The sequence below is a fragment of the Cebus imitator genome, unplaced genomic scaffold (assembly GCF_001604975.1).
Source record: "Cebus imitator isolate Cc_AM_T3 unplaced genomic scaffold, Cebus_imitator-1.0 Scaffold74, whole genome shotgun sequence".
NCBI lineage: Eukaryota > Metazoa > Chordata > Mammalia > Primates > Cebidae > Cebus > Cebus imitator.
The window spans coordinates 3,706,885-3,725,146 of record NW_016107389.1 but is presented as its reverse complement, the minus strand read 5'-3'; the positions used below and the strand labels follow the sequence as shown (position 1 = coordinate 3,725,146).

Sequence of the window (18,262 nt, the reverse complement as noted above, 5' to 3'; positions counted from 1 at the left end):
CTCATATCCAGATTTGGTAACTTATTAGTCATGCTCCTTAACACTTCTGTAATATTTAATATTGTCAAATGCCCCAATCTCCTTAATTCTTCTTACCTTTCAATGAGAAATATATTAACTTCTTTTTTATTTTAATTGTACTTTAAGTTCTGGTGTGCATGTGCAGATCTTGAAGGATTGTTGCATAGGTACACACATGCCATGGTGATTTGCTGCCCTCTCCCCTGTCACCCACATCAGACATTTCTCCCAATGTTATCCCTCCCCAACCTCCCCACCACCTGCTGTCCCTCCCCTAGCCCCCACAACAGACCCCAGTGTGTGATGTTTCCCTCCCTGTGTCCATGTGTTCTCATTGTTCAACACCTGCCTATGAGTGAGAACATGAACTGTTTGGTTTTCTGTCCTTGTGTCAGTTTGCTGAGAATGATGGTTTCCAGTTTCATCTATGTCCCCGCAAAGGACACGAACTCATCCTTTATTATGGCTGCATAGGATTCTGTGGTTTATATTTGCCACATTTTCTTTATCCAGTCTATCACTGATGGACATTTGGATTGGTTCCAGGTCTTTGCTATTGTAAACAGTGCCACAGTGAACATACATGTGCATGTGTCTTTATAATAGAATGATTTATAATCCTTTGGGTGTATACCCATTACTGGGATTGCTGGGCTAAATGGAATTTCTATCTCTAGATCCTTGAGGAATCATCACACTGTCTTGCACAATAGTTGAACTAATTTACACTCCCACCAAAAGTGTAAAAGTGTTCCCATTTCTCCACATCCTTTCCAGCATCTCTTGTCTCCAGATTTTTTAATGATCACCATACTAACTGGTGTGAGATGGTATCTCAATGTGGTTTTGATTTGCATTTCTCTAATGACCAGTGATGATGAGCATTTTCTCTTATGTTTCTTGGCCTCATATATGTCTTTTTTGAAAAGTGTCTGTTCATATCTTTTGCCCACTTTTGAATGGGTTTTTTTTTTTTTTTTTTCTCTTAAATCTGCTTTAATTCTTTGTAGATTCTGGATATTAGCCCTTTGTCAGAGGGGTAGATTGCAAAAATTTTTTCCCATTCTGTTGGTTGCCAGTTGACTCCAATGATTGTTTCCTTTGCTGTGCAGAAACCCTGGAGTTTAACTAGATCCCATTTGTCTATTTTAGCTTTTGTTGCCATTGCTTTTGGTGTTTTAGTCATGAAGTCCTTGCCTATGCCTATGTCCTGAATGATACTGCCTAGGTTTTCTTCTAGAGTTTTTATGGTGTTAGGTGTTATGTTTAAATCTTTAATCCATGTGGAGTTAATTTTAGTGTAAGGTGTCAGGAAGGGGTCCAGTTTCAGCTTTCTGTACATGGCTAGCCAGTTTTCCCAACAACATTTATTAAACCGGGAATCCTTTCTCCATTGTTTGTTTTTGTCAGGTTTATCAAAGATCAGATGGTTGTAAACGTGTGGCATTGCCTCCGAGGCCTCTATTCTGTTCCATTGGTCTATATCTCTGTTTTGGTACCAGTACCATGCTGTTTCAATTACTGTAGCCTTGTAGTATAGTTTGAAGGACAGTAGTGTGATGCCTCTAGCTTTGTTCTTTTTGCTTAGGATTGTCTTGGCTATGCGGGCTCTCTTTTGGTTTCATACGAAGTTTAAAGTGTTTTTTTTCCAGTTCTATGAAGAAGGTCATTGGTAGCTTGATGGGGATAGCATTGAATCTGTAAATTACTTTGGGCAGTATGGCCATTTTCACGTTACTGATTCTTCCTAACCATGGGCATGGAATGTATTTCCATCTATTTTTGTCCTCTCTTATTTCCTTGAGTAGTGGTTTGTAGTTCTCCCTGAAGAGGTCCTTCACATCCTTTATTAACTGTATTCCTAGATATTTTATATTCTGTTAGTAATTGTGAATGGGAGTTCGTTCTTGATTTGGCTCTCTGTTATTGGTGTATAGGAATGCTTGTGATTTTTGCATATTGATTTTGTATCCTGAGACTGCTGAAGTTGCTTATCAGTTTCAGGAGATTTTGGGCTGAGATGATGGGGTCCTCTAAATATACAATCATGTCATCTGCAAATAGAGACAATTTGACTTCCTCTTTTCCTAATTGAATACCCGTTGTTTCTTTTCCTTGCCTGATTGTTCTGGCTAGAACTTCCAATACTATATTGAATAGGAATGGTTTGAGAGGGCATCTTTGCTAGTGCTAGTTTTCAAAAGGAATGCTTCCAGATTTTATCCATTCAGTATGATGTTGGCTGTGGGTTTGTCATAAATAGCTTTTATCATTTTGATATACATTCCACTGATACCTAGTTTATTGAGAGTTTTTAGCATAAAGGGCTGTAGAATTTTGTCAAAGGCCTTCTCTGCATCTATTGAGATGATTATGTGGTTTTTGTCTTTGGTTCTCTTTATGTGATAGATTACATTTATAGATTTGGGTATGTTGAACCAGCCTTGCAGCCCAGATGAAGCCTACTTGATCGTGATGGATAAGCTTTTTGATGTGCTGTTGCATTTGGTTTGCCAATATTTTATTGAAGATTTTTTCATTGACATTCATCATGGATATTGGCTTGAAGTTTTCTTTTTTAGTTGTGTTTCTGCCAGGTTTTGGCTTCAGGATGATGTTGGTCTCATAAAATGGGTTAGTGAGTATTCCCTCTTTTTGTATTGTTTTGAATAGTTTCAGAAGGAGTGGTACCAGCTCCTCTTTTTACATGTGGTGGAATTCGGCTGTGAACCCTTCTGGGCCTGGACTTTTTTTGGTTGGTAGGCTATTAATTGCTGCCTCAACTTCAGACCTTGTTATTGGTCTATTTAGGGATTCAATTTCTTCCTGATTTAGTCTTGGGAGGCTATAAGTGTCCAGGAGTTTACCCATTTTTTTCCAGATTTACTGGTTTATGTGCATAGAGTTTTTTGTATTAATCTCTGATGGCAGTTTATATTTCTGTGGAATCAGTGGTGATATCCCCTTTGTCACTTTTTATTGCAGCTATTCGATTCTTCTCTCTCTTTTTTAATTAGTTTGGCTGGCAGTCTGTCTATTTTGCTGATCTTTTCAAAAAACCAGCTCCTGGATTTATTAATTTTTTTGAAGGGCTTTTTGTGTCTCTATCTCCTTCAATTTTGCTCTGATCTTAGTTATTTCTTGTCTTATGCTAACTTTTGAGTTTTTTTTTTTGATCTTGCTCCTTTAGCTCTTTCAATTTTGTTAATAGGGTGCCGATTTTAGATCTTTTCTCGCTTCTCAGGCATTTATTGCTGTAAATTTCCCTCTAGACACTGCTTTAAATGTGTCCCAGAGATTCTAGTACATTGTGTCTTCGTTCTCATTGATTTCAAAGAACATCTTTATTTCTGCCTTCATTTCATTGTTTATCCAGTTGTCATTCAGAAGCAAGTTGTTCAGTTTCCATGTAGTTTTGTGGTTTTGAGTGAGTTTCCTAATCCTGAGTTCTAATTTTCTTGCACTGTGGTCTAAGAGACTGCTTGTTATTATTTCTGATCTTTTGCATTTGCTGAGGAGTAATTTACTTCCAATTATGTGGTCAGTTTTAGAGTAAGTACGATGTGATGCTGAGAAGAATGTAAATTCTGTAGATTTGGGGTGGAGAGTTCTGTAGATGTCTATTACATTTGCTTGGTCCAGATCCGAGTTCAAGTCCTGGATATCTTTGTTGATTTTCTGTCTCGTCGATCTGTCTAATATTGTCAGTGGAGTGTTAAAGTTACCCACTATTATTTTGTGGGAGTCTAAGTCTCTTTGTAGGTCATTTAGAACTTGCTTTATATATCTGGGTGCTCCTGTTTTGGGTGCGTATATATTTAGGATAGTTAGCTCTTCTTGTTGCATTGATACTTTTACCATTATGTAGTGCCCTTCTTTGTCTCTTTTGATCTTTGTTGGTTTAAAGTGCATTTTATCAGAGACTAGGATTGCAACCCCTGCTTTTCTTTTGCTCTCCATTTGCTTGGTAAATCTTCCATTCCTTTATTTTCAGTTTGTGCGTGTCTTTGCATGTGAGGTAGGTCTCCTGAGTACAGCACACTGATGGATCTTGACTTTTTATCCAGTTTGTCAGTCTGTGTCTTTTCATTGGTGCCTTTAGGGCATTTACATTTAACATTGTTATTGTTATGTGTGAATTTGATCCTGCCATTTTGTTACTGGCTTCTTGTTTTGCCCATTAGTTGATGCAGTTTCTCCATTATGTTGTTGTTCTTTACCATTTGGTATATTTTTGCAGTGGCTGGTGCTGGTTGTTCCTTTCCATGTTTAGTGCTTCTTTCAGGAGCTCTTGTACGGCAGGTTTGGTAGTGACAAAAATCCCACCGCAATTGCTTGTCCGTAAAGGATTTTATTTCTTCTTCACATATGAAGCTTAGTTTGGCTAGTTATGAAATTCTGGGTTCAAAGTTCTGTTCTTTAAGGATGTTAAATATTGGCTCCCACTGTCTTCTGACTTGTAGGGTTTCTGCCAAGAGATCCGCTGTGAGTCTGATGGGCTTCCCTTTGTGGGTGACCCTACCTTTATCTCTGGCTGCCCTTAGCATTTTTTCCTTCATTTCAACCCTGGTGAATCTGACGATTATGTGCCTTGGGGTTGCTCTTCTTGAGGAATATCTTTCTGGTGTTCTCTGTATTTTCTGTATTTGAATACTGGCCTGCCTTGCTAGGTTGGGGATGTTCTCCTGGATAATATCCTGAAGAGTGCTTTCTAGCTTGGATTCATTCTCCCTGTCACATTCAGGTACACTGATCAGGCATAGATTAGGTCTTTTCACATAATCCCATATTTCTTGAAGGCTTTTTTTCATTTCTTTTCACTCTTTTTTCTCTGTTCTTGCCTTCCTGTTTTATTTTATTGAGTTGATCTTCAATCACTGTGATCCTTTCTTCTGCTTGATCAATTCGGCTATTGAAACTTGTGTATGCTTTGTGAAGTTCTTGTGCTGTGTTTTTCAGCTCCATCAAGTCATTTATGTTCTTCTCTAAGCTGGTTATTCTAGTTAGCGTTTTGTCTAACATTTTTTCAAGGTTTTTAGTTTCTTTACATTGGGTTAAAACATGCTCCTTTAGCTCAGAGAAGTTTGTTATCACCCACCATCTGAAACCTGCTTCTGTCAATTCCTCAAACCCATTCTCCATCCTGTTTTGTTCCCTTTCTGGTGACGAGTTGTGATCCCTTGGAGGAGGAGAGGTGTTCTGGTCTTTGATGGTTTCATCCTTTTTGCTCTAGTTTCTTCCCATCTTCGTGGATATATCTACCTTTGATTTTTGAAGTTGGTGATTTCAGATGGGTTTTCTGAGTGGATGTCCTTTCTGTTGACGTTGAAGCTATTTCTTTTTGTTGTTTAGTTTTCCTTCTAACAGTCAGGCCTCTCTGCTGTAGGACTGCTGGAGGTCCACTCCACCCCTTGCTTACCTGGGAATCATCCACGGGGGCTGTGGAACAGCAAGGATTGTTGCCTGATCTTTCCTCTGGTAGCTTTGTCCCTGAAATGTACCTGCCAGGTGTCAGCCAGAGCTCTCCTGTATGTGGCATCTTTTTGGTTATATAGGGGTCAGGGAGTTGCTTGAGGAGGCAGTCTATCCCTTGTCTGCTTGCAGACGTACTGCTGGGCTACCTCAGGCTCTGTCCAGATGCTGCATAAGTCTCTGGCTTTTGCTTGCACAAGTAAGATTAGCTATGGAGGATGCCCTTCCCCCCACCGAGCTCAACGGTCCTGGGCTGAGCTCAAACTGATGTGCTCTCTGGGAAACTCTCAATTGAGAGGGCTTTGGTTTGCTGGTCTTCGTGGGGGTTGGACCCACTAAGCCGCATCACCTGTCTCCCTGCTTTCAGTTCCCCCTTTTTCTGGGGAGTGGGAAGTTCTGTCCTGCAGGCACTCTTGTTGCTAGTCAAAACATCTGCCCAGATCTGTGCTGACAACCCACAGCACCCACCGGAGCTGCAGCTCAGATCTGTGCTGGAATACATGGCGCTTTTCAGTCTGGCGGGGATCTCATGGTCTGTGGGTTGCAAAGATCATGGGAGAAGCGCAGTATCTGAACCATAGTATTGAAGGGGAAGAGACCCTGATCCTCTGGCCAGTGGTACTTCCTGAGTGAGACAGCACCCCACCCTGCCTTGGTTTGCGCTTCTTGGGCTACACCCGCTGTCCAACCAGTCCCATTGAAATGAACCTGACCTTGGTTGGAAATGCGAAGATCACTCACCTTTTGTGTCACTCTTGCTGGGAACTGCACTCTGGAGCTGTTCCTGTTAGGCCGTGTTGGTGGAAATCCCTATATTAACTTCTTAATGCATTTGTTAGTCTTACTCCTACTTGCCTCTTTTGTGATTTCCTTTGACTACCAGTAAAGTTCATTTAGAGTCAGTTCCCCACGTTTTTACTGGGACCTTATTCACATTGGCTCCTCTCCCTGAACACGTCCCCAAATTCCAGACTCAGGAGGAAAGCAGGTGTTTAGCATAAACTACATTGATTGTACAAAGAGGGCACAGAGAGCCACTCAGTGAGGGAATAGTGGGAAACTTCCCAAAATCGAAGTTCCCAGTTACCAGCCAGGGATCAGCTTTAGAAGCATATCTAAGGGCAGCAGGCTCAAGGTTTGCTGTGTTAGCTCTTTTTGTACACTGGTAGGATCAACCCCAACCAAGACCTGAGAGCACACCAGTTGTGATAACAGAAAATTTGAAAGACTGGAAAACCAAATCCCAAATATCCACCCCACAGGTTCTTCAGCTCTCTTAATTTTCTTCTTTACATTAACATCAGGTAAACTACATATCCTTAAGCCTTCCAAGTGTTACCTGTGTGAGACTATTCTCAACCCATCCTAGTAGAATAATCTCTGACTTCTCACAGAACTTTGTATATATTTTAAAGCAAACAATAAGAAGGATTTTTTTTTTCCATTGGAAATAAATAGATTTGAATAGTATTACTCAAGGTTTTAAATTTGCCTGTTAGGTCAACAAATGAAGCAGAAAAGCTAAATGATAATCCATTTCCACTGAGAAATTCTGAAGTTCAGAAACTTTAAAAGCTGACAGTTATGGAAAGCGATTCTCTGAAGAGAAGAATATTTTAGGTCAATGTGGACTAAGCTATTTTTATGAGGGGAGAGGAGAGAAAACCTATTTTACAATGCATAAATAAGCAAAATACAGAAATTGCAAGCCTTGGCTAAAAATGCATCTAGATTTATATTACATCTATACATGGTATATTGGCTGAAGTTGCCCAATTAAGTGACTTCTAGACATCAGGGTTAACATAGCTTAAATACCTGAGATTGCAGAGTGTTGAGGCACTAAAATTCAAAATTTAACCATGGAAGGTCTGTAGCTTCATTCAGAATCCATCTTTTAAGAAGCTTGGTTATATAACTTTTAAATCCATAGCTGACAAGAAAAATAGACAAGTAGAAAGAACCATGTGTTGTTGCAGGGAGCATTGGCTGGGGGTAGTTTTTGTAGGCAGCATGGAAGAAGTCATAAAATTAACCTAGAAAACAGACGAAGCAGTTTCATTTGAAGTGAGGTTGAACAGCTTTATACACCTTAATCTCTTGAAGTTACATGAGTGTCAGTAAAGAACAATGTTGGGTTAAATCAGGGGTCAGCATACATTTTCCGTAAAGGGCCAGCAGTAAAGGTTTTAGGCTTCGTGGGCCACATATGGTCTCTGTAGCATATTCCTTAAAAAAAAACCTGTAAAATTGAAAAAGCCATTCTTAGTTTGCTAGCTGGACAAAAAACATCCTAGGGACTGGATTTTGTCGGTAGGGTGGGACCTGGATATAGGTGCTGACCGCCACTGCTTTAGAAAACAAAAATTTCACCTGTCATCTTTAAAAAAATATTAAATGTTTAGTTTTGTAAATTATTTCTTTTATGATGATTTAGAGGGACTATCTTCAAACCAGTACAAATATTTCATAAATAATATCTGGCCATTTTCTAACCAATTAAATAATTTGTTGTGCAATAAGCCACCTCACATCTTTCAGCAAGAAATACATTAAATTTGAATAGTAAAGGCATTACATAATAAATAAGGACACAATTAAAATTTGCTTTAAATATTTTGGTGAGAGGACGTCACACTTCTATTCAAAGAAGAGAAACATTTTTACAGTCCAGAGGTCTTTTTTTTTTTTTTTTTTAACACCTATTATGCCATGAATTCCTAAGGAATCAGTTTCAGCAGCTCAGGCTCCTTCCATGGGTTCTCACAAAGTGTGCTTCTCTGGGTGGAGCAGGCTGGCACTTCAGTTGAACCAGGTACCTTTCTCTCTGGCTTCTTTTTTTTCTGATCATTTTCCTTCATGTGTTTCAGGAATCTATCTTGGCTCTTAGAGTGCTTAATGTGCTCAGTACGCACATTAATTCTTTTGGCAGGAATATTGCCCTTAACTTGTTTGTTTACAATGTCAACAGCATGCTGGGTAGCATTGTAGACTCTTCCAGTTTTGCCATGATAAATAACACTTGTGGGATATTCCTTTTTGAACAGTACCCATTCCCTTGATGTCTACAATATCACCTTTCTTATACATTTGCATATACATGGCCAAAGGAAAAACTCTCTGTTTTCTAAAAGGCCTAGAGCACATATATCGGGTGCCTCTCCTCTTCCCCTTTGTGTTTGTCATTTCGGCCAAAACTACTGGAAAATGGTGGTTCCAGCTGAAAGAACTGTCATCTTTATTTGCCTTAAACAATTTATGAAAGTATGAATGTCTTTAAGGAAAATTTTATTAATTATAAATGGCAAGAGACAGAACTAGGGTGAATAAACAAGAAATAGTTTAAAAAGTTGCTTATTTATATTTTGCTTACTAATGGAGCTTTGTTTTTGCCATTCTTATTTAAGTATGTTCATATAAAATATTCACTATTAGAGAATAACTATTTTAAGTCACTTTAGTCATCATTTAACTTGTCTTTTCGTACACTTTCTGTTCCTTTAAGGCTCTTTCTATCTCATAACCTTTAAACTGAATAAAGTATATTAATGAGACCAAATGATTGGCATACAACTTGAGATTCTTGGCAGGATGTCAGAATTACTATGTGTACAATTTATCCCATTCCTCCCATTTGTTTTTTAAATATTAAAAATAGTAAGGTTCATTAATAACCCAATTTTTAAAAATGGGCAAATGTTTAGGACATGTCACATGTCACCTTAGAATTACTCAACACCATGAGTCGTCAGGGAAATGAAAAATTAAAACCATAGTAGGATACCATTACATACTAACTGAAATGATTAAAGTGAAAAAGACTGACAATACCAAATCTTAGTAAGCATGTAGATCAGCTGGAAGTCTTAGACACTTGTAGCAGTGTAAAATGGTACGACCCCTTTAGAAAAAGTTATAGCAATATTCTTATAACTAATGTACACTTTCCTGTGAGTTGATTCAATTTCTAGCTACTTTCTCAAACGAAATGTAAACATATTACAAAAAGGCTTATACAAGAATTTTTATAGCAGTTTTTTTTTTTTTTTTTTTTGAGACGGAGTTTCGCTCTTGTTACCCAGGCTGGAGTGCAATGGCGCGATCTCGGCTCACCGCAACTTCCGCCTCCTGGGTTCAGGCAATTCTCCTGCCTCAGCCTCCTGAGTAGCTGGGATTACAGGCACGCGCCACCATGCCCAGCTAATTTTTTGTAGTTTTAGTAGAGACGGGGTTTCACCGTGTTGACCAGGATGGTCTCGATCTCTTGACCTCGTGATCCACCCGCCTCGGCCTCCCAAAGTGCTGGGATTACAGGCGTGAGCCACCGCGCCCGGCGCAGTTTTGTTTTTTTTTATAACTTAAAAGTCCATCCAGTAGGGAATGGATAAACAGTTTATGATACATGATACAACGGGATTCCACGCAACCATTTAAAAAGTAAACTAGTCAGGTGCAGTGGTGTGCACATGTAGTCACAGCTACTTAGAAACTACTTAGTCACAGCTACTCCTAAGGCAGGAGGATTGCTTAAGCCCAGAACCTTGAGTCTGCAGTGTGCAATGATCAGCCCTGTGAATAGCCACTGCCCCGTGTCTCTAAAATAAATAAATAGTGAACTACTTTTACGTTAGGCAGCATAGATAAGTCTCAAAAATATAACACTGAGTGAATGGCATTCTAGAACAAGAAAAGTAAAATATGGTGGAAAAGTTCAGAAAGTGCTTGTGCAGAGGAGGGCAGTTTGGATTGTTTGGGAAGGAACATGAGAGTACTCTGGTAGTTATATCCTACATTTTGATAGGGATTTGCATTACACAGGTAAATACATTTGTCAAAACACATTGAGTTCTGCACTGAAGATTTGTACCTTTGATTGTATATAAATTTTTATTAGAAAAAACTATAAATAAATATTAAACTCTCACCCATGAAATACATGTCAAAGGACTAAAGGATAAAGTGCACTGATATCTGCAATTTACTTTGAAATGCATGAAAAAACAGATGGATAGATAGATGGACAGATGTGATAACACAAGCATAATGAGGCAGGAGAATGGGATCTGGAGGCAGGGAACTTAAGACCAATTCATACTGACTTCCTAGAACTAAATCAGAAGGAAAATCCCAACTTTCCACATGTAAGTGGCAAAAAACAAAAACAAAAACAAAAACTGGAGGCTACTCCTTTAGCAACCCCTCCTCCTTGCTTTTTTCTGTGTGGCAGATAGAAAATTGAAAGTATTTCTGATATTGGTTGCTTTTTGCCACCAATCAGACATTTGCATAGAGTGTAACTTTGTAACTTCACTTTAGCCTTTGATTGGTTGCTTTCCACAACCAATCAGATGCTTGCATAGGGTGTAACTTTTGTAACTTCACTTCAGCCTCTTAAGTAGTTGCAAGGCCACTACTTCATTTCCATAGGGTGCACACCATGTAACCAATGGGAAACCTTTAGAGGGTATTTCAAACCCAGAAAATCCTGTAAAGAAGCTCATGAGCCCCTATGTTCAAGCCCACTGCCACCCTGTGGAGTGTACTCTCATTTTCAATAAATCTCTGCTTTTGTTGCTTCATTCTCTCCTTGCTTTCTTTGTGCATTTTGTCCGATTCTTTCTTCAAAACGCCAAGTACCTGGATACCCTCCACTGGTAACAACAGTACTGGTATACTATTACAATAATTGCAACAATTACATACATAATTACAAATACATAATTACAACAATGTTAATTATTCAGGAGGTGGGTATAGAGGTACTTAGTGTAAAATTCTTTCAGTTTATTGTATTTTCAAACATTTAAATGTTAAGAAAATACAATAGTGACATAAAAAAAGAAAATTCAGCTATATGCTATAAAATAATACACACCTAAAGCACAATGACAGATGGAGATTTTTCACTATAGGAAAAATGTGTCCCAACACATTATGTTGTTAGCAAAGGTTACTGTGGCAGTTAGTGTATGGTGATTACAGTGGAGGGGAGTGGAGTGGAGGGAGGAAGGGAGACCAAGCAAAAGGAGAAGAAAAAAGAGGTATGTTAACAAAGCTTGTATATTATTACATTTATTTTATAAAGTTATGTCTGCATAGGGGAATATATGGAAATGGCACAATACTGTAGGATACAGTTAAAGCAGTAAACAAATGAAAATTTCATAGTTTAAAATTCTTATGCTAACTACAGGAATATAAATAAATGAATTAAGCATTCAACTCAAGAAGTTAGAAAACAAACCCAAGGAAAGCAGAAGAAAAGAATTATTTATAATAAAAGCAGAAAAAGAAGTCAGTTGAGAATTAAAAAAATCTAGCATAAATAAATAATTAAATGAACAAATCAACAGGCTGATTCTTTACAAAGTCTAATAAATAGCTAAGTCACAATCTTACCTAATTTTTAAAAACGAGAGTATTTTGCTCAACTCTATGCCAATGAATTTGAAAAGCTGTATTAAATTAATGATTTTTTTTTTTTACATCATTGACACAAAATAGAAAACCTAACCAGATGGTTTGACATTAAAGAATTTGAGACTGGCTATGGTGGCTCACACCTGGAATCACAGAACTTTGGTAGGCTGAGGTGGGAGAGTCACTTGAGCCCAGGAATTCAAGACCAGCTAGGCAACATAGTGAGACCCTATCTCTACAAAAAATAGAAAAATTAGCCAGCCTGGCACATGCCTGTAGTCCTAGCTACTAGGGAAGCTGAGGCAGGTGGATCAACTGAACCTGGGAGGTGGAGGCTGCAGTGAGTCGTAATCATGCCATTGCACCCCATCCTGTGATAGAGTGAGACCCTGTCTCAAGAAGAAGAAGAAAAATAGAATTTGAGAAAGTTTGAGAAATGACTATTCTCCCTGAGTTCCTAAGCCTCAGATTCACATGTGAATTCAGCCAAACCCTTAATGAACAGATAATGCCAATCTTACTTGTATTGTTCCAGAGTGCAGGGAATGAGAGCTGCCATGTTTGTTCATTGAGTTGCTATAATATCAATACTAAAATTTCAAAGGTGATAGAATCAAAGGAAAGTATGGATTAATGACCTTAAAAAAAGTGTCTAATAGCACATTAAAAGAGTACCTCTTATGGCTCAATATTAGAAACTCCATTAATAGAATTAATCACATTAATAAACTGCAGTGTGGAGTACTAACCACTATGTGATCATGACGAGCTACTGGGGACACAACATTGATAGACAAAGGAGAAAAATTTATATTATCTCTATAGATTTGGAAAAGGCAACTGAAATTTAGCATCATTTCCTTTTAATTTAATTTTAAGTTCTGGAATACATATGCAGGATGTGCAGGTTTGTTACATTGGTAAACATGTGCCATGTGGTTTGCTGCACCTATCAACCCATCACCTAGGTGTTAAGCCCCACATGCATTAGCTTTTTATGCTGATGCTCTCCTTCCCCCTGCCCCCCGACAGCCCTCAGTGTGTTGTTCTCCTCCCTATGTTCATATGTTCTCATTGTTCCACTCGCACTTACAAATGAGAACATGCAGTGTTTGGTTTTCTGTTCCTGTGTTAGTTTGCTGAGGATAATGGCTTTCAGCTCCATTCATGTTCCTGCAAAGGACCTGATCTCATTCCTTTTATGGCTGCAGGGTAATCCATGTATGTGCCACATTTTCTTTATCCAGTCTATTGTTGATAGGCATTTGGGTTGATTCTGTGTCTTTGCTGTTGTGAATAGCACTACAATGAACATAAATGTGCATAGATAATAGTATGAGTTTTATTCCTTTGCATATATACCCAGTAATGGGATTGCTGGGTCAAATGATATTTCTGGTTATAGGTCTTTGAGAAATCACTAGACTGTCTTTCACTATGGTTGAACCAATTTATATTCCCACCAACAGTGTAAAAGCCTTCCTATTTCTCCACAGCCTCACCAACATCTGTTGTTTCTTGACTTTTAATAATCACAATTCTGACTGTTTTGACATGGAATCTCATTGTGGTTTTGATTTGCATTTCTCTAATGATCAGTGATGTTGAACTTTTTTTCATGTTTCCTGGCCACATGTATGTCTTATTTTGAGAAGTGTCTATTCGTATCCTTTGCCCATTTTTTGATGGGGTGTTTTTTTTTCTTGTAAATTTGCTTAAGTTCCTTATGGATTCTGGATATTAGACGTTTGTCAAATGTAGAGATTTCAAAAATTTTCTCCCATTCTGTAGGTTGTCTGTTCACTCTGATGACAGTTTCTTTTGCTGTGCAGAAGCTCATTAGTTTAGTTGGATTTCATTTATCAGATTTGCTTTTGTTGCAATTGCTTTTGACATTTTTGTTATGAAATCTTTGCCTGTGCCTCTGTTCTGAATGGTATTGCCTAGGTTTTCTTCTAGGGCTTTTATAGTTTTGGTTTTTGCCTTTAAGTCTTTAATCCATCTTGAATTAATTTTTGTATAAGGTGTAAGAAAGCAGTCCAGTTTCCTTTTTCTGCATATGGCTAGCGAGCATCGTCAGCACCATTTATTAAATAGGGAATCTTTTCCCCATTGCTTGTTTTTGTTGGGTTTGTCGAAGATCAGATGGTTGTAGATGTGTGCTCTTCCATTGGTCTATGTGTTTGTTTTGGTATCAATACTATGCTGTTTTGGTTACTGTACCCTTGTAGTATGGTTTAAAGTCAGGTAGCATAATGCCTCCAGCTTTGTTCTTTTTGCTTAGGATTGTCTTGGCTATACGGGCTCTTTTTTGGTTTCATATTAATTTTAAAGCAGTTTTTTTTCTAATCCTGTGAAGAATGTCAATGGTAGTTGAATGAGAATAGCACTGAATCTATAAATTACTTTGTTCAGTATCACCATTTTCACAATATTGATTTTTTGTATCCATGAACATGGGGTGTTTTTCAATTTATTTGTGTCTTCTCTTATTTCCTTGAGCAGTGCTTTGTAATTATCCTTGAAGAGGTCCTTCATACCCCTTGTTAGCTGCATTCCTAGGTATTTTATTCTCTTTTTAGCTATTGTGAATGGGAGTTCATTCATGATTTGGCTCTCTGCTTGTTTCTTATTGGTGTCTAAGAATGCTTATGATTTTTGCATGCTAATTTTGTATCCTGAGACTTTGCTGGGATTGCTTATCAGCCTAAGAGCTTTTGGGCCAAGACAAGGGGGTTTTCTAGATTTATAATCATGTCGTTTGCAAACAAAGACAGTTTGACATTCTCTCTTCCTATTTGAATAAATCTTTCTTTCTTTCTTTCTTTCTTTCTTTCTTTCTTTCTTTCTTTCTTTCTTTCTTTCTTTCTTTCTTCTTCTTCTTCTTCTTCTTCTTCTTTCTCTTTTCTTTCTTTCTTCTTTTTCCTTCCTTCCTTTCTCTTCTTTTCCTTTTGCTTTCCTTTCTCTCTCTGTTTCTCTCCCTTCCTCCCTCTCTCCCTCTGTCCCTCCCTCTCCCCTCCTTTCCTTTCATCCTTCCCTCCCTCCTTCCTTCTTTCTTTCTCTCTTTCTTAGTGTCTCACTCTGTCACCCAGGCTGGAGCCCAATGGCACGATCTTGGCACACTCCAACCTCTGCCTCCTGGGTTCAAGCAATCCTCCTTCTTTAGCCTCCTGAGTAGCTGGGACTACAGGCATGCACCACCAAGCTCAGCTAGTTTTTGTATTTTTGAGAGACACAGGGTTTTGCCATGTTGCTCAGGCTGGTCTTGAACCCCTGGGCTCAAGAGATGTTCCCCCCATGGCCTCACAAACTGCTGAGATTACAGGCATGATCCACTGTGCGCAGCCTGAACACCCTTTATTTCTTTCTCTTGCCTGATTACCCTGGCCAGAACTTCCAATACTATGTTGAATAGGAGTGGTAAGAGAGGGCATCCTTGTCTTGTGTCAGTTTTCAAAGGGAATGCTTCCAGTTTTTCCCACTCAGTATGATATAGGCTGTGGGTTTATCATAAATGGCTCTTATTATTTTGAGAGATGTTCAATCAATACCTAGTTTATTGAGAGTTTTTAACATGAAGGGATGTTGAATTTTATCTAAGGCCTTTTCTGTGTTTGTTGAGATAATCATGTGCTTTTGTTTTTAGTTCTGTTTATGTGATGAATTACATTTATTGATTTGCCTGTTGAACCAACCTTATATCCCAGGGATGAAGTCAACTTGATTGTGGTGGATAGGCTTTTTGATGTGCTGCTGGATTTGATTTGCCAGTATTTTTTTTTGAAGATTTTTGCATCAATGTTTATCAGGGATATTGGCCTGAAGTTGTCTTTTATTGTTGCTGGTAAATATATTTAATGTGATAGGAATAAAGGGATATCTCTTTAATCTAAGTTGAATGATTTCTCTATCTCTCTGTTGTCCCTTAATGGTAAAATACAAAGAGCATTTCATTATAGACAGGAAGATAAGTCCACTATCACTACTACTATTTAACATTGTCCTGGTGGCACTCATGAGTACAACTAGAAAAGAGAAATGAAAAATATATGTAAATAGACGTGCACTAAAATCAGTTAGGGATTGCACTGAGTGAAACAAGCATGCTGGAAAGCCTGAGTCAAGGATGGTGTTCAGGAACCCTAGGGTACTGACACATGAGTGTGTTCTAACTGATATATTCATTAATATTCTAACATTCTATTATATAATTTCTTTTATTTTCTTTCTTTCTTTTCTGTCTTTCTGTCTTGTCTTTCTTTGTCTTTTACACAAACTCAATTATTTATTAATCAAAGGGGTGACCCTAATTAAACCAACATTTTGAAATAGTTTCATGTAAAATGTTTTGATAAAGATAATTGAACACAGTAATGATAAAAAAAAAAAAGCATTAGTATGAGCTTGTTCATTCTGGTAACTAATTCTTGTCCAAAGTGATGGTGGAGTTTTTATTCTACTTTTTCACAGATCAGAGTACAGGTGACATTGTTTATGATGCAGTCCACCACTAGTTTTCTGTTTCAATTTTCTTGTTATTGTGTCTTCCTTCCCATCCTGCTTCTGATGTCGAACCAATGTGCCATCTGTAAAGGTGTAGCCTGAGTTTTTCTGCTATCACCTGTAGTTTCTTTGAATTTCTGTCCCCTGAATATGAGAAATCTGTGTTGTTTTAAAGTGCTTTCTATTTTTATGGTGAGGTTTTTGCCATCAAAAGAGATAATACAATCGTTTTTGGCCATAGCACCCTTTTTTTTGCAGAGGTCTATTCCCACTCCTAGTTCCTTCATGGATTTATTATTCATCAAAGCATTTGCTGTCCATCAAGTGCCATCTTTCTTCCAACTGATGAACAGTGTCCATGGTGGGTGTTGGAAAGTGTGTGGAGTGAGCAGAGCAGGGTCCAGCATGGGAAACATGCTCTGCCCTCCTACATGATGTTATAAGGAAAGAATAAAAGGGCAATGGCATGACAAGAATGTGTCTGTGTTCTTGGATGCTTCAGGATCCTTCCTGTGTAGACTCTGTCTCTGGATATAGTGCCTATCTTAGGGAGATAGAGGCTGGGAAGAGGTCCAGCAGTCACCTGCATCTGCTACTGTTCTGTGTGGACACTTGATCATGGTAGTTATTATATAGTTATTTCTTGTTTAATTAAAAGGCAGATATTCCAGTTTTAGTAGACATTTGTGATCCCAAATATATAACCAGCTAATGGTTGGTTATATACATGAAGGAACTAGGAGTGAGAATAGCCCTCTATGAAAAAAGGTTGCTATGGCCAAAAAAGATGTATTATCTCTTTTGATGGCAAAAACCTCACCATAAAAATGGTGGCAAAAATTAGAAAAATCACTCCAGAAATGTTTAGTACAATGCAATTACTGTAGAATTTTAAAAACATGCTTTCTATGGCTATATTTACATGTAATAAAGGGATAAAGAATGGACTAGAGAGGATCCACACCTACTTCATGAGAGTGGTTGCTTCTGGTGAATGAGCCTGCAGAAGTTATCAAAGATGATTTCAGTGTATATCTGTAATGTTTTATTTTCTTCATCTAAACTATATTCCTTAATTTAACTTCTTTGCTTTGATTTTATTTTTTACATTTCCCTTCTGAGTCTTTATTCCTGTTTCATTGGGAATCTTTGTCCCTCTGTATCATATAGACAGAAACCCTCTGTATCATAATAATTTGATTGTTTTTACTTCAATATCTACCAATTTAATAATGGTGAGCAGGGGCCTGGCAGGGAGCTAAGGTAGCTCCCACCCTTCACCCTGATAAAACCTTAGCACATCTAACTGAAAGCTCCCATAGCCACCTCAGTAAATTAAATACTGGGAAAAATTAAATAAATAAATAAAGTGTACACCTTGAGAGAATGAGCTAAGCTTCAAGAGATCCCTGCCATTCAACCCTATAGGAGACAGTGAACTTGCCCTCACACCAAGTATATGACTACTACAGCCAGCATCTGAGAAGGCCAGCACACAAGACTCTCTGTAACTAAGTAATTCATATAGTGTCTTCACTCCTAAAGGCACCAAGAATCTAATTAGGCTAAAATAAACTATAAGCATAAAGTCATATGCTTAAAAAAAAACACAGTCTAGTAAAAAATAAATTCAAGAACAATTTGAAGAAATAGTCTACTCAGATGAGAAGAAACCAGAAAAGTCAATCTGGTAATATGACAAAACCATCCTATAACACCCCCTAAAATATCATACTAGCTCCCCAGCAATGGATCCAAACCAAGAACAAATCACTGAAATTCCAGATAAATAATTCAGAAAGTTGACTATTAAGCTATTCAAGGAGGTACCAGCAAAAGGTGGAAA

The 18,262-nt window shown here is 38.0% G+C and overlaps 1 pseudogene; it reads right to left on the bottom strand.

Moving 5' to 3' along the window:
- Positions 1-15,693: 15,693 nt before the first annotated feature.
- LOC108306764 lies at positions 15,694-17,957 on the bottom strand (annotated as a pseudogene).
- Positions 17,958-18,262: the final 305 nt, after the last annotated feature.